Genomic DNA, 12,183 nt, shown 5'->3' on the forward strand with positions numbered 1-12,183 from the left:
GTGCTTTAATGAGAGAACGCAATGTAGCACAGCCTAGCAGCTCGGCATTCCTCATCTCAGCACTTGCAGCTCAGCCCAGGCCTTTGGAGATGCAGAAAGAAGTCACCCTGGGGAAAGTTGTTGGAACCCAGGGGCCTGGAGAGAAGACCAGCAGAGACCATCTTGTGCCTTCCATGTAAGAAAGAACCTCAGCGGAAAGTTAGCTGCCTTTCCTCTGAAGAACCAACAAAATAAATCCCCTTTTATTAAAAGCCAATCCATCTCTGGTGTGTTGCATTCCGGCAGCTAGCAAACTAGAACACCTGGTGAGGTTTACTCCCCAAGACACTGCTGCCTTTCTGTAATGAGAACCCAGTGTAGTGCTGCTGCATTCTAGTGCTTAACCAGCTAATGTATACAGGACCAGGGATCAGGAAAATCTTCTCAGGAGTCTGACCTATATGGCATTATTTCTGCCTTCATCTCTGTTCCTCTACCAGTGTGTCCACTTTTATTTTTAATGGCTTCACTGAGGAATAACTGACATATGATAAAATGCATTTATTTAAAGTGTACAGTTCAACAAATACTGACATATGTGTGCCCCCATGCAGCCGGCACCACACTCAGGATAGTGAAAAATCCAACACTTTATCATTTGCTCTTGTCCCTTTGTAATCCCCCCTTCACTCATTTTATATATACCAACCTTGTCCCTAGGAACTACTAATCTTCTTTATGTTATTTTGAAGCTTCTAGAATTTATATAAATCGATTCATGCAGTATTATTTTCACTTAATATAATTTGTGGTAATCCATCCATGCTGTTCTGAGTCACAAGTATTTATTATTCTAATGCTGGAATTGAATCCCAATGAGTACATGCACCTCAATACCTTTATCTAGTCACCTGCTGATATACACTTGTATTGCTTCTAGTTTCTGGATATTAGAAAGAAGAATGACACTCAGCTTGAAAATGTTGGGAGCTGAACAAAAAACCCCTCTTATTCTTACACCAATAACAAACTGCAAGAAAAACTGGACCAACTGTTGATTAATTAATTGATTTCAACAATTAATAGAATGTAGAATGGAAGAAATGGGAAAAACAACACAATAGATGCCTTTCATGCCTGTTCCTCCAAAACTACCTGCGAAGAGAATGAACAGGGACACATGGATGGTGACACTGCTGACCCAGGTTTGCAATATCTTCCTAACAGTGAGACTCAGTCATAAGATCAGAGGATGCCCATTTAGTACAATCTCCTCCAGAACATTGACAATGATCAAATTAACATGAGGGCGGAATTCATCTGGGAGAACTAGCAGGAAGGAGAAAATTGTCTCTATATCCCAAACAAAGCAGGGATAAATAAACAAGGTATGACTAAAAGATCTGTAATATTTCTTAAGACCAGATGTGTTCAAGGCAAAATAGTGTAAAGCTCCCAAGGGCAGAGTGTGCAGACAGATCCTTTTCTTTTTATTATTCCTATAAATGGTTATATCTGGGGCTGAGAGCAGGCAAAATTTAACTCTCGGTAGCATGGCCAAAATAAACTTCAAATCATCTCTGACAAGACTCAACAATAAAGATCTAGTTGAAGGTATGGTGTGAGTCTATTCAAATAGGAAAAAAGGATTTATTACAAAAAGTAATGATAAAGATAATAAAATGCTAAATCAGTGTGCGCTGTCTTATGCAACATGTTTAGTTTTCAAGAAATATCTTGGGGTAAAGTAGAAGACTATGAGTTCGGTCTTAATGGACATACTGTTAAAATGAGTTTTATGTGTGACCAGTAACTAGAACTAAAAAATAAAATGAAGAAATTAATATAACTTTGAATAATAAAGGAAAAGGTAGACTGACTGCAAACTTAACTAAGCAGTATAAACAGAATTACTGGAATTATTAAAATAAATAAAATTCATATACAAGCAATACAAAAAAGCAACACAGAAGCAAAATGAAAAGTGCCTTCTTCAGAACACTTAGTGCACCTGTCAAAACATATTGAGAACTTAGTTCAACATAAGTTACTCAAAATGAAAAATCAAGGTGAAAAATAAAAATTGAAGAAAAAAGAATGTAAGATCCTGGAATCTTGATTCAATATCACACAGTTTAATATGAATATAGTTGGGATACCAAAAGGAGAAAGTGAACAAAAGAGGGAGAAAGAAACTCTTCAACGAATATTGATAACAATTTTTATAAAATTAGTGATAGACTATATATTAATGATTCAAGAATCTCATATAACCACAAGCATGTTAAATATACACAGACACACTTACACACCTGCACACACACACACAAGGAGGGAGGGACAGAGAGAAGCACAAAGAAAGAGAGAGAGAAGAACAATAGTATTACAATACTGGTGAAATGCAAAAAAGAAAACCTTGAAGACAACCAAAAATATTGATTGCCAATCACAACACACTTGTAACCAAAACCATGGAATCAGGCTAATTCCCTCTTCAGCGAAATTTTTTGGTGTCCAGTGGTGTGGGGCATGTAGAGGTATCCCTTCAAAGTGGAAGGATAAGCTGCTGCATGTGGCCTCTTCTATGACCAAAAAAGAAACACAATACCTAGTTGGCCTCTTCGTGTTTTGGAGATAACATATTCCTCATTTGGATGTGTGACTCCAGCCCACTTACCAAATGACCAGAAAAGCTGGCAGTTTTGAGTGGGGACCAGAAAAAGGGTAGGTTCAGTAACAGATCAAGGCTGCTGGACAAGCTGCTCTGCCACTTAGACCACATGACCTGGTGGATCCAAAGCTGCCAGAAGTGTCACTGGCAAAAATGGATGCTGTTTGGGGTTAGTAGGCCCCTATAGAGACACACCCTGCAGGTCCTTAGCATTTGGCATAAAGCCTTGTCATCCTCTGCAGATAACTCCTATCCTTTTAAGAAACAGCTTTTGCCTGCTACTGGGCCTTAGTAGAGACTGAATGCTTAAATATAGAATACCAAGTTACCATAAGACCTGAGTTGCCTGTCATAAACTCGATGTTATATCACCTGCCATCCAGAAACTTGGGCACACACAGCAGCATTCTATCATAAAGTGGAAATGGTATTTACATGATGGAGTTCAAGGGGGTCTTGAAAGCACAAGTCAGTTACATGAGGATGTGGCCCAAATGCCCATGGTCCCCTCTCCTTCCACAATTCATTCTCTTTCCCAGCCAAGAATTGAGGCCTCTTGGGGCATTCCTTACAATCAGTTGACTGAGGAAAAGAGACCCCAGGCCTGGTTTACAGATGGTTCAGGGTGGTCAATCATTAATCCCCTCTTCCATTTCTGACTTTATTTATTTGCATTCTCTCTCTGTTTTTTTGTCAGCCTTGTTTTACATTTGAAATCTAATTTGTTGGATGTCAGTAAAACTACCCCAACTCTTTTCTGGTTGTTGTTTGCATGAAATACCTTTTCCCAACTTTTTACTTCCAATATGTATTTGTCCTTGGGTCTAAAGTTAGTCTTTTGTAGAGAGCATATAGATGGTACTGTTTTTTTATAATCCATTCTGCCAGTGTATGTCTTTTTTATTGGGGATTTAATCCATTAATAGTTAATGTTTTTATTGTAAAGGCAATACTCTCTACCGTTTTGTCTTTTGGATTTTATATGTCATATCTGAACTTTTTTTCTATTTTTACCTTGACTGAAAATCTTTATTTCTACACTTTTCTCCAAACCTCCCTCTCCTGTTTTTTCTTATCTGCCTTTAATGCTCCCTTTAGAGTTTCCTGTAAAGCTGGACTCTTAGTTACAAACTTTGTCAGTGACTGCTGAAAATATTTTAAACTCCCCCTCATATTTGAAGGACAATTTTGTTGGATATAGAATTCTTGGTTGGCAGTTTTTCTCTTTCAAAATCTTAAATGTATCATACCACTTCCTTCTCAACTCCATGGTTCTTGCTGAGACATACACACATAGTCACTGGGCTTCCCTTGTATGTGATGCATTGCTTTTCTCCTGCTACTTTCAGAATTTTCTCCTTGTCTTTGATATTTGACAATGTGCATAATAAGTGTAGAGGGGTTTGTCTATTTGGATGTATTCTTTTTGGGGTACACTGCACTTCTTGGATCTATAAGTTTAGGTCTTTCATAAGAGGTGGAAAATTTTAAGTGATGGTTTCCTCCGTTAGTCTTACTGCCCCCTTTCCCTTCTCTTCTCCTTCTGGCATACCAATAGCATGTATATTTGTGTGCTTCATGTTGTCATACAATTCCTTGAGACCCAGCTCAAATTTTTCCATTCTTTCCCTATCTGTTCTTTTGTGTGCAGGATTCCCTATGTCCTGTCCTCTCATACACTAATCCTTTCTTCTGCTCTTCAAATCTCCTGCTGTAGGTCTCCAGTATTTTCATCTCTTCTATCATGCCTTTCATTCTCATAAGTTCTGCCATTTGTTTTTTCAAACCTTCAAGTTCTACTTTATGTTCACCCGATGTTTTCTTTAAATCCCTCAGCTCTTTTGCCATATTTCCCTCAATTCATCGATTTGATTTTTGAAGTGACTTGCATGTCTATTTGAATATCCTTAATTAGTTGTGTCAACTCCTATGTTCCAGTTGAAATGTTGGTTTATTGCTTTGATTAGGCTTTATCTTCAATTTTTCTAGCATGGCTTGTCATTTTTTTCTTGGTGTCTAGGCAATATATTCCTTATTTACTTTGGTCTGGAGGTCATTTGCACTCTGTTACCTAAGATCTTCTTGTTGGTTGGCTTTGTTCTCTATCTGTTCTTTGGCATTCAATTCAAATTATACCAGTCCTCTGACATTTAGCTGGTCAGTGTTTTTCACCTATTGTTTTCCTGGTTCTTTCTCTGTCTTTTTTGGAAGCTTTCTTTAAGAGGGTATCCCTAGATATTATTGACTTCAGCAAATTTTCCAGACCAGACAGGCCAGCGTTTCAGGAGAAGTGTGTAATCAGTTACCAGTTTCCCTGAGGATGAGATACATCAGGTTATAAGACATTCCTATGAAACCTCTGAACTCTGTGCTTTTCCTGTCCTGCCTAGCAAGTGGCACTTTTCAGCCCGTATATCCCCCAGCATAAAGTAGTGTGATGCCTTTAATTCTCAGTGGCCTCTCCCTGCCAGGCACGTGGTTGAGAAAAAGGCTGAGGTAGAAGTGGGCTGATGTTGCTTCTGTTTTTCCAGAAGCTCAGACCTAAATTCCTGAGACAGAGCTGTTATTTAAGCTGGGCCTGACACCCCCTTTTTTGGGGCAATATACACCATTTAGGGATTATTTCCAAAACTTGACACATTAGTTCATCTCTCAACTCTTTCTTAACTGAAATATTGCCTGGGCCCTGCTGACAATTGAGAATGCCTGAGGCTTTCTCTAATTATATCTTGGAATAATTTGATAGAAGTAATAAGATAAAATAATAATATAATAGAATAATAATAACAAATAATATAAAATAATAGATAAGTAAAAGGAATAAAATGAAATAAAATACAAAATGAAATAAGATGCAATGAAAAATCAAATAAAAAAGAAAAAATGAAATTAAAGAAATAAATTAAATTAATTAGCCAAAATAAAATGAAAATGACATAAATAATATAGATAAAATAAAATGAAATAAGCAACAGGATATAAATAAAACACAGTGAAATATAATGAAATGTAATGATTAAAAAGAAATAAATAAAATAAATGAAATGAAATAGCTAAAATAAAATAAAATGAAACAATGAAATAAAAGAAACAAGCATAGTAAATCAAACAAAATGAGTAAATTGAAAAAACTAAAACAAAACTAAATTAATTAATACCAATAAAATAAAATAATTAATAAAATACATGAAATAAACAAAATGAAACAAAAAGAAAAAATGAAACGAGATGCTATTAACAAAAAGAACTAAAAAGGAAGCAAAAGGGAAACAATGAAAATTAAAATAAAATGGAAATAAATAAATATAATTGATAAATAAAATAAAATACATAAAATGAAGCAAAACAAACAAAATGAGTAAAATATATGAATAAAATAAAATGAATACAAGAAAATAAATAAAATAAGCTGAAATAAAATTTTTAAATGAAACAAAAAACAGTTTGAAATAAAATAAAACAAAGCAAAATAAAACAAAATATACCAAGAGTAAACATAATGACATCAAACAAATGAAATGAAGTAATAAGGTAAAAAGAAGACAAACAACACAATTAAAAATGGGAGAAAGAGTTGAATAGGCATTTTTTCCAAAGGAGCAATATAAAAGGCTAAAAAGCACCTGAATAGATACTCAGCATTTCTAGCTATCAAGGAAATGCAAATCAAAACCACAATGAAACATCATTTCACACCTACTGAAATAGCCGCTATTAAATCATAGAAAACTACAAATGTTGGAGATGTGGTACAAAATACTCAGAACAGAAAGAAGGGACATGAGAAGACTTTTGCATGCTGATGGTCATAATGGTATTACTCACAAATGCCAAAAGATGGAAAAACCCTGTGTCCATCCACCACTGAATGTATCAACAAAATGAATATATATATATCCATTAAGAAAGTGAAACAATAAAATAAAAAAACAGGGAACAGCAAACTTTGAGCAACTCAGTTAATATTATCCAGTGTGAGGAGCAAAATAAAAATGAATGTAGGAATACAAGCAGATCCTAAGGGACCTGTGTGACAGCATTATGCCTACAAAAATTCACATAAGAATTCCAAAAAAAAAAAAAAAACAAAATCAGGAAATAAAAATGCAGACAGAATATGGGCAGAAAAGTAATGAACATGACTTCCCAAATTTAATGAAAGACATCTATCTAACTACACTCCAAAGAGCTCAGTATCTTTCAAGCAAGATTAACTCAAAGAGATCAGCACCAAAATATATTTTATAATCAAACTGGCTAAGGATACCGTCAAAGAGAGAATCTTAAATAAAACAACTGAGAAGTGAAACATCATAGGCATGGTATGCTTTATTACACTAGCAGCCTATTTCACAATAGTAACATAAAAAATGGGATGACATGCACAATGCTGAAAGATAAAAGCAACTGTCAACCAAGAATTCTATATCTGGCAAAAAAAATCCTACAAATTGAAGGAGAAATTAAGAGATTTTCAGATAAGCAAAAGGTGAATGAGTTTATTGTTAGTAGTCCTGTCCTACAAGAATTACTAACAGGAGGTGACATAAAAAGACACCAGGCAATAACTCAAGATGTATTAATAAATACACATACCACTAATGATAACTACATAGATATGCATAAATGTCAGTATTATTTTATTTTGGGTTTGTAACTCCTTTCTTATTCACACTGGCTTAAAAGATAAATGCATGAAACCATATTTATGAATCTATGTTAAACAGAACCCTAAGTATAAAGATGGAATTTGTGACAGTAACACATAAAAGTGAGGGGAGGAGATGAATAAATTCAGAGTGTTTGTATATACCTACAGCTAAATTGGTTTTAATCCAACCTGATTTGTTATTAATCTAAGGTACTGAATGGAATCCACAGGATAATCATGAAGAAATTATGATAAAAATAAAAGTAAATAAGAAGGACATCAAAATAAATTTAAAACAAAAAAGTAAAGCAAATTTAAACAAAGTAAAGCAAAATAAATTTAAAACAAAGAAAGGTAAAATGGAGAAAATGAGCATCAAAATACGTAAAACAGGTAGCAAATCACAAATGTCCTATCTTAGTAGTAAGTTTTAAATACAAAAGCTCCAGTGTGTGGAACACAACAAAGAAGAGGCAAGTTTGGCAGAAGTGATTAAAAATAAAATATTAGGGCAGTGCAATGGTGGCTCAGCAGGCAGAATCCCCACCTGCCATGCTAGAGACCTGGGTTCAATTCCCAGAGCCTGCCCATGCCAATAAAATACGAAATGAAAAAACATTGGGTTGGAAGTGGGATGGTCTGGTGGTTTCAGGTGGCTGTGGTGTGCATTACTGGGCCTGGTGTGGGGAACTCATGGTTGTCTTAATCCATTTCTGCCACCGTGTCTTCACCCTGCACTGGGCTACCTTGAAAAAATCACTGGAGCTGCTGAGCCATGTCCTAGACCACAGCTGATTCCTGGCCTGGGATCCTGCAGGGACAATGCTGGACTCGTGTAAGGTTGGCTGCTGAGTCCACATCTGTGGTACTGAGAGTGACAGCAGGATCTGAAAATCTGTCCGCTCTGAAGGCCACCAGAAAGCTGAGCAGAATTTGGCCTGTTATCACTACAGAAATTACCTGGCTTCTGCCAGCTTTGACGTTACCAAATATGTTTAGAAGAAGAACCAGGATGGCTTTGAGTGTATAACCACTCTGGGAGGTCATGTCATGAAACTGAGGTCACATCAATGGCCTGGACCTTATCTGCAATGTTCTGTCTGCCTGAAGCCAAGGAAAGCATGTGTGGGTCTGGGAAGATGATGAAGAGGATGAGTATGAATATGTCAGTGTCCTCAACTCCCATACTCGTGACATCCAGCATGGGGTCTGGTGCCCATGCTGAGAGGTTTTGGATTCTGGCACACAGGGAAGCTATACCAAGAGGAGGAAATGACTGGTATGCTGTGCCAACCTTGAGGACCAAAAATCCACTGTGTGGAGCTTGATCTTTGACGCCAGTGGCCAGTGCCTGGAATCTTGCAGTCATGACCATAACGTGCATATCTTGTAACTACAAGGTAACAAGCAAGGGGTTGCACACAGTGGCTCTGATCTCAGCTGGAAATATATCCGCAGTTTGTCCAGCTCCAGGTCCTCTCCAGGAACATTTATGATGTTGCTTGGTGTCAGCTGGCAGGGGATCTGACCACAGTCAATGGAAATGACACCATCTGAGTTTCTGAGGAGGACCCCAGCCCAGATCAGCTGCAGCCCACTTTCTTTCTGAGGGTATACTTGCCCCAGGCCCATTGCCAGGTATCAACTGTGTGACCTGGAATCCCAAGGACACAGGGTTCCTGGTCTCCTGCAGTGACAATGAGGAGGTGGCCTTCTGGAAGTACCAGCCACCTGAAGTTCTCTGAGCCATCTCTTCTTTGGGCAGAACTCTGATTTCCCAAAAAACATTTTAAGACTTTTCTGGCCTGCAGTGTCAACATTAATCTTTCTTTATCCTGGCTATCTCTTTCCTCCTCTTTTGATATAGGCTCCCTTGTGAAGAGCTCTAGATCATCAGCACATTTGTTCTCATATTGCCCCAGATGTTGCTTGCTTTAAGGCACAGGGAGAATAAATCAGGGTTAACTTGGAGATGTGACTATATGTGTGGGGGGGAGGTTGTATTCCTAGGAGCTTGTCTGACATTTTAAGTTTTACACATAAGTGCATTCATAATTTAAAAGAATCCCCTTGTGAATCTTTTTCTGAAACCATTCCTGCCTTCCCTATTTCTGGATAAATCCTTGTATATTGAAAAGAGTGATTTTTAATATAGGTTTAAGAGTACAGGACACCTCTGTTTTTTCTTAGAAATCCTCACCTACCTTCTGAGCCCATGTGCTGTGATGGCAGCTGATAAATGATGCAAAGTTAATGGGGAAGACATGAACCCTAAAAGGAAAAGTTTTTGCCCATCATTGGCCATATGTTCTCAATAAGGATGAAATTTGTTTCTTGAGTGGGACAAAAGAAATCTTAGATATGATGGTTTGTGGTCCTAAAGGGCCACAGTACATAAATACCTAGTGTATCTGTGGCATTAAAATTTAATGGTGGTTTCAACTAAGAAAAGATACATAATATGCTTCATAGAAGGATAAAAATAAACAGGTTGAGTGGCTCCCCATAAGCAACCAGTTCCTCTGTCATGATTAAGTTGTTAAGTTGTCTCTTGGCACTCACTACTAAATGGGTTTTTTACCCATTTAGTAGTGAGTGCCAAGCTACAGCCAAGCTACAGCCTCCACTCAAGTTTGTGCACTATAGAATACATGCTCTTACACTTTCAAATGACACTGGAGTACCTGGGGGAAAGGGTTCTCAGTGTGGTCTGCAGATCCCTGGGACCTCTGCAGCACTTTCAGGAGATTTTACATCAACCATTGGCACCTTGATACAAGTTGAGCCATGGCCCCACAATATTAGGAGTTGTGTTAGTCAGGGTTCTCTAGAGAAACAGAACTAACAGGAGATATCTGTAAATATGAGATTTATAGAAATGTCTCACACAACCATGAGAATGGAAAAGTTCAAAATCCATACAGCAGGCTATGAAGCTAGCAACTTCAATGAAGGGTCTTGAAAAACTCCAAGGAGAGGCTCGCTGGCTGACGAAGCAGTAAAAATTGTCTCTCCTCCCTTAAAAGTCCTCATCTAATTGGATCAAATCCAACTAATTGGATTATGTCATCTGCAGGAGATGTGACCTTGACTGATTGCAGATGAAACTGGTCCCAGTTGCAATCAGTGGACTGATGATTTAATAAGCCAGCCTTCTGCTTTATCAACCAGCCATGAAATATCCTTGCAGTAGCAGATAGGCCAGTGTCTGCCTGAGCAGACAACTGGGCACCATCACCTGGTCGAGATGACACCAGAACCTAGCCATCACAGTATCACGGTCTTTACTTCCTCATGTGCACAGTTACAGTATTGTCAATTTCACTGAAAAAAAGATCCTTTGTAGTACCAGTAAGGTATATTGTATTAAACCTTGGCCTTGAAGAACTGTCTAGTCTGTGACAAAATGAAGCAGGCATAATGCAACTTCTGCACACTTAAGTATGATGGCTGTCTCAAGGAAAAGAAAGTGTGCACTTAAGCTGCAAGCTAAGTTGCCAGTGTTCGTCACAGCATGCCATTTTTATTTAAAAGGACTAGAAAATTGGGGTATTTAGATTTGATTATTTGGCCAAAATTCTCAGAAATGAACTGAATTTACCTTTCAGTCCAAGGGAAACCACTGATGATGTTGGCAATAATTAAAAATTTCAAGCGAAGACTTGAATTTCTTTTTTAAATTGTTTTGTCACCCTGAGCTGATGGCTAGCTTCTTGGTACTCAAAGATATCTGAAAAGATTTTATTAATATTAACCAAATTAATATTTATTGTGAAATAAAATGTATCAACATTTGGAAGATCTGCTTAATTCGGTCAACCAATATTTCCTAAATGACCTATCCATGTAACAAAATCATTCATGGGTAAGAGACCCATTCAAAGTCAAGACAAACCAATGGATGTTAATGTAACAGGGTACCCAAAGTTCACTGGTAATGTTTCAGATTCCACAATGAAACTAACCTTTAGGAAACTAAAACTTGTGGCATCCTGGAGTATCAAAGACGATCCACAGTTACCTGTAAAGGTTATTTTAAAGCTCCTCTGTTTTCTAAACATGTATCTGTATAAAGTTATAATTTCTTAATTGTAGTTCAGTTCAACATTAAAGGAGATTGTAGATGCATCTATAAGAATCTGTCTTCTGTTAAGGCAGACAATAAAGAAATTTGCAAAAATGTAAAATGCCACCCTCTCCAGTGTATTTTGTTTGGAAACGTTATTGTTAATTATATATAAATTTTATTTTATTAAAAAACATGTCTGCGAAAGTTAAAAAATATATAAAATATAATCCAACACTAATGCTATCTAGATGCGACTTTACCTTTGACGCAAAAACACAAATAGGTTGAGAGTGAGAAAATGGAAAATTACTATACTGGCTAGTAAGATCCAAAAGAGAGCTAGGGTGACTACAGGAATGTCAAACAAAATGATGTTTAAGATAAATATACTTACAAGAGGAAAAAAGTTATTATACATTGACAAAAGATCAAGATATCCAGAATACATAAGAATTATAAATATATATGCACATAGGCAAAGAAGCCCCAAATATATGAAGCAATAACTGCAGAATTGAAAGCAGTAATAGACAGTTCTACAATAATAGCAATAGACATCAATATCTACTAGAAAGTAAATCAATGGGAAAATATAGAATTGAAAAAAAAACATTATAAGCCAAATAGACCAACATGCATATACTGAATACTTGAATGAAGTACATTAAAATGCAAACTCTTCTCAAGTGCACATGGATCCTTCTTGAAAACAGACCATACGCTAGGATGCAAAGCATCTCAATAAATTTTAAAAGATTAAAATTATACAAAGTATCCCCTCTGAAAAGAAAGAAATGAAACTAGAAACTAATA

At 36.7% G+C, this 12,183-nt stretch overlaps 1 pseudogene; it reads left to right on the top strand.

Annotated features, from left to right (window-relative positions):
• The first annotated feature begins 1,532 nt into the window (after window positions 1-1,532).
• Window positions 1,533-9,046, top strand: LOC143676733 (putative cytosolic iron-sulfur protein assembly protein CIAO1 homolog; annotated as a pseudogene).
• Window positions 9,047-12,183: the final 3,137 nt, after the last annotated feature.

Source organism: Tamandua tetradactyla, chromosome 3 (assembly GCF_023851605.1).
Source record: "Tamandua tetradactyla isolate mTamTet1 chromosome 3, mTamTet1.pri, whole genome shotgun sequence".
In the NCBI taxonomy this organism is placed as follows: Eukaryota; Metazoa; Chordata; class Mammalia; order Pilosa; family Myrmecophagidae; genus Tamandua; species Tamandua tetradactyla.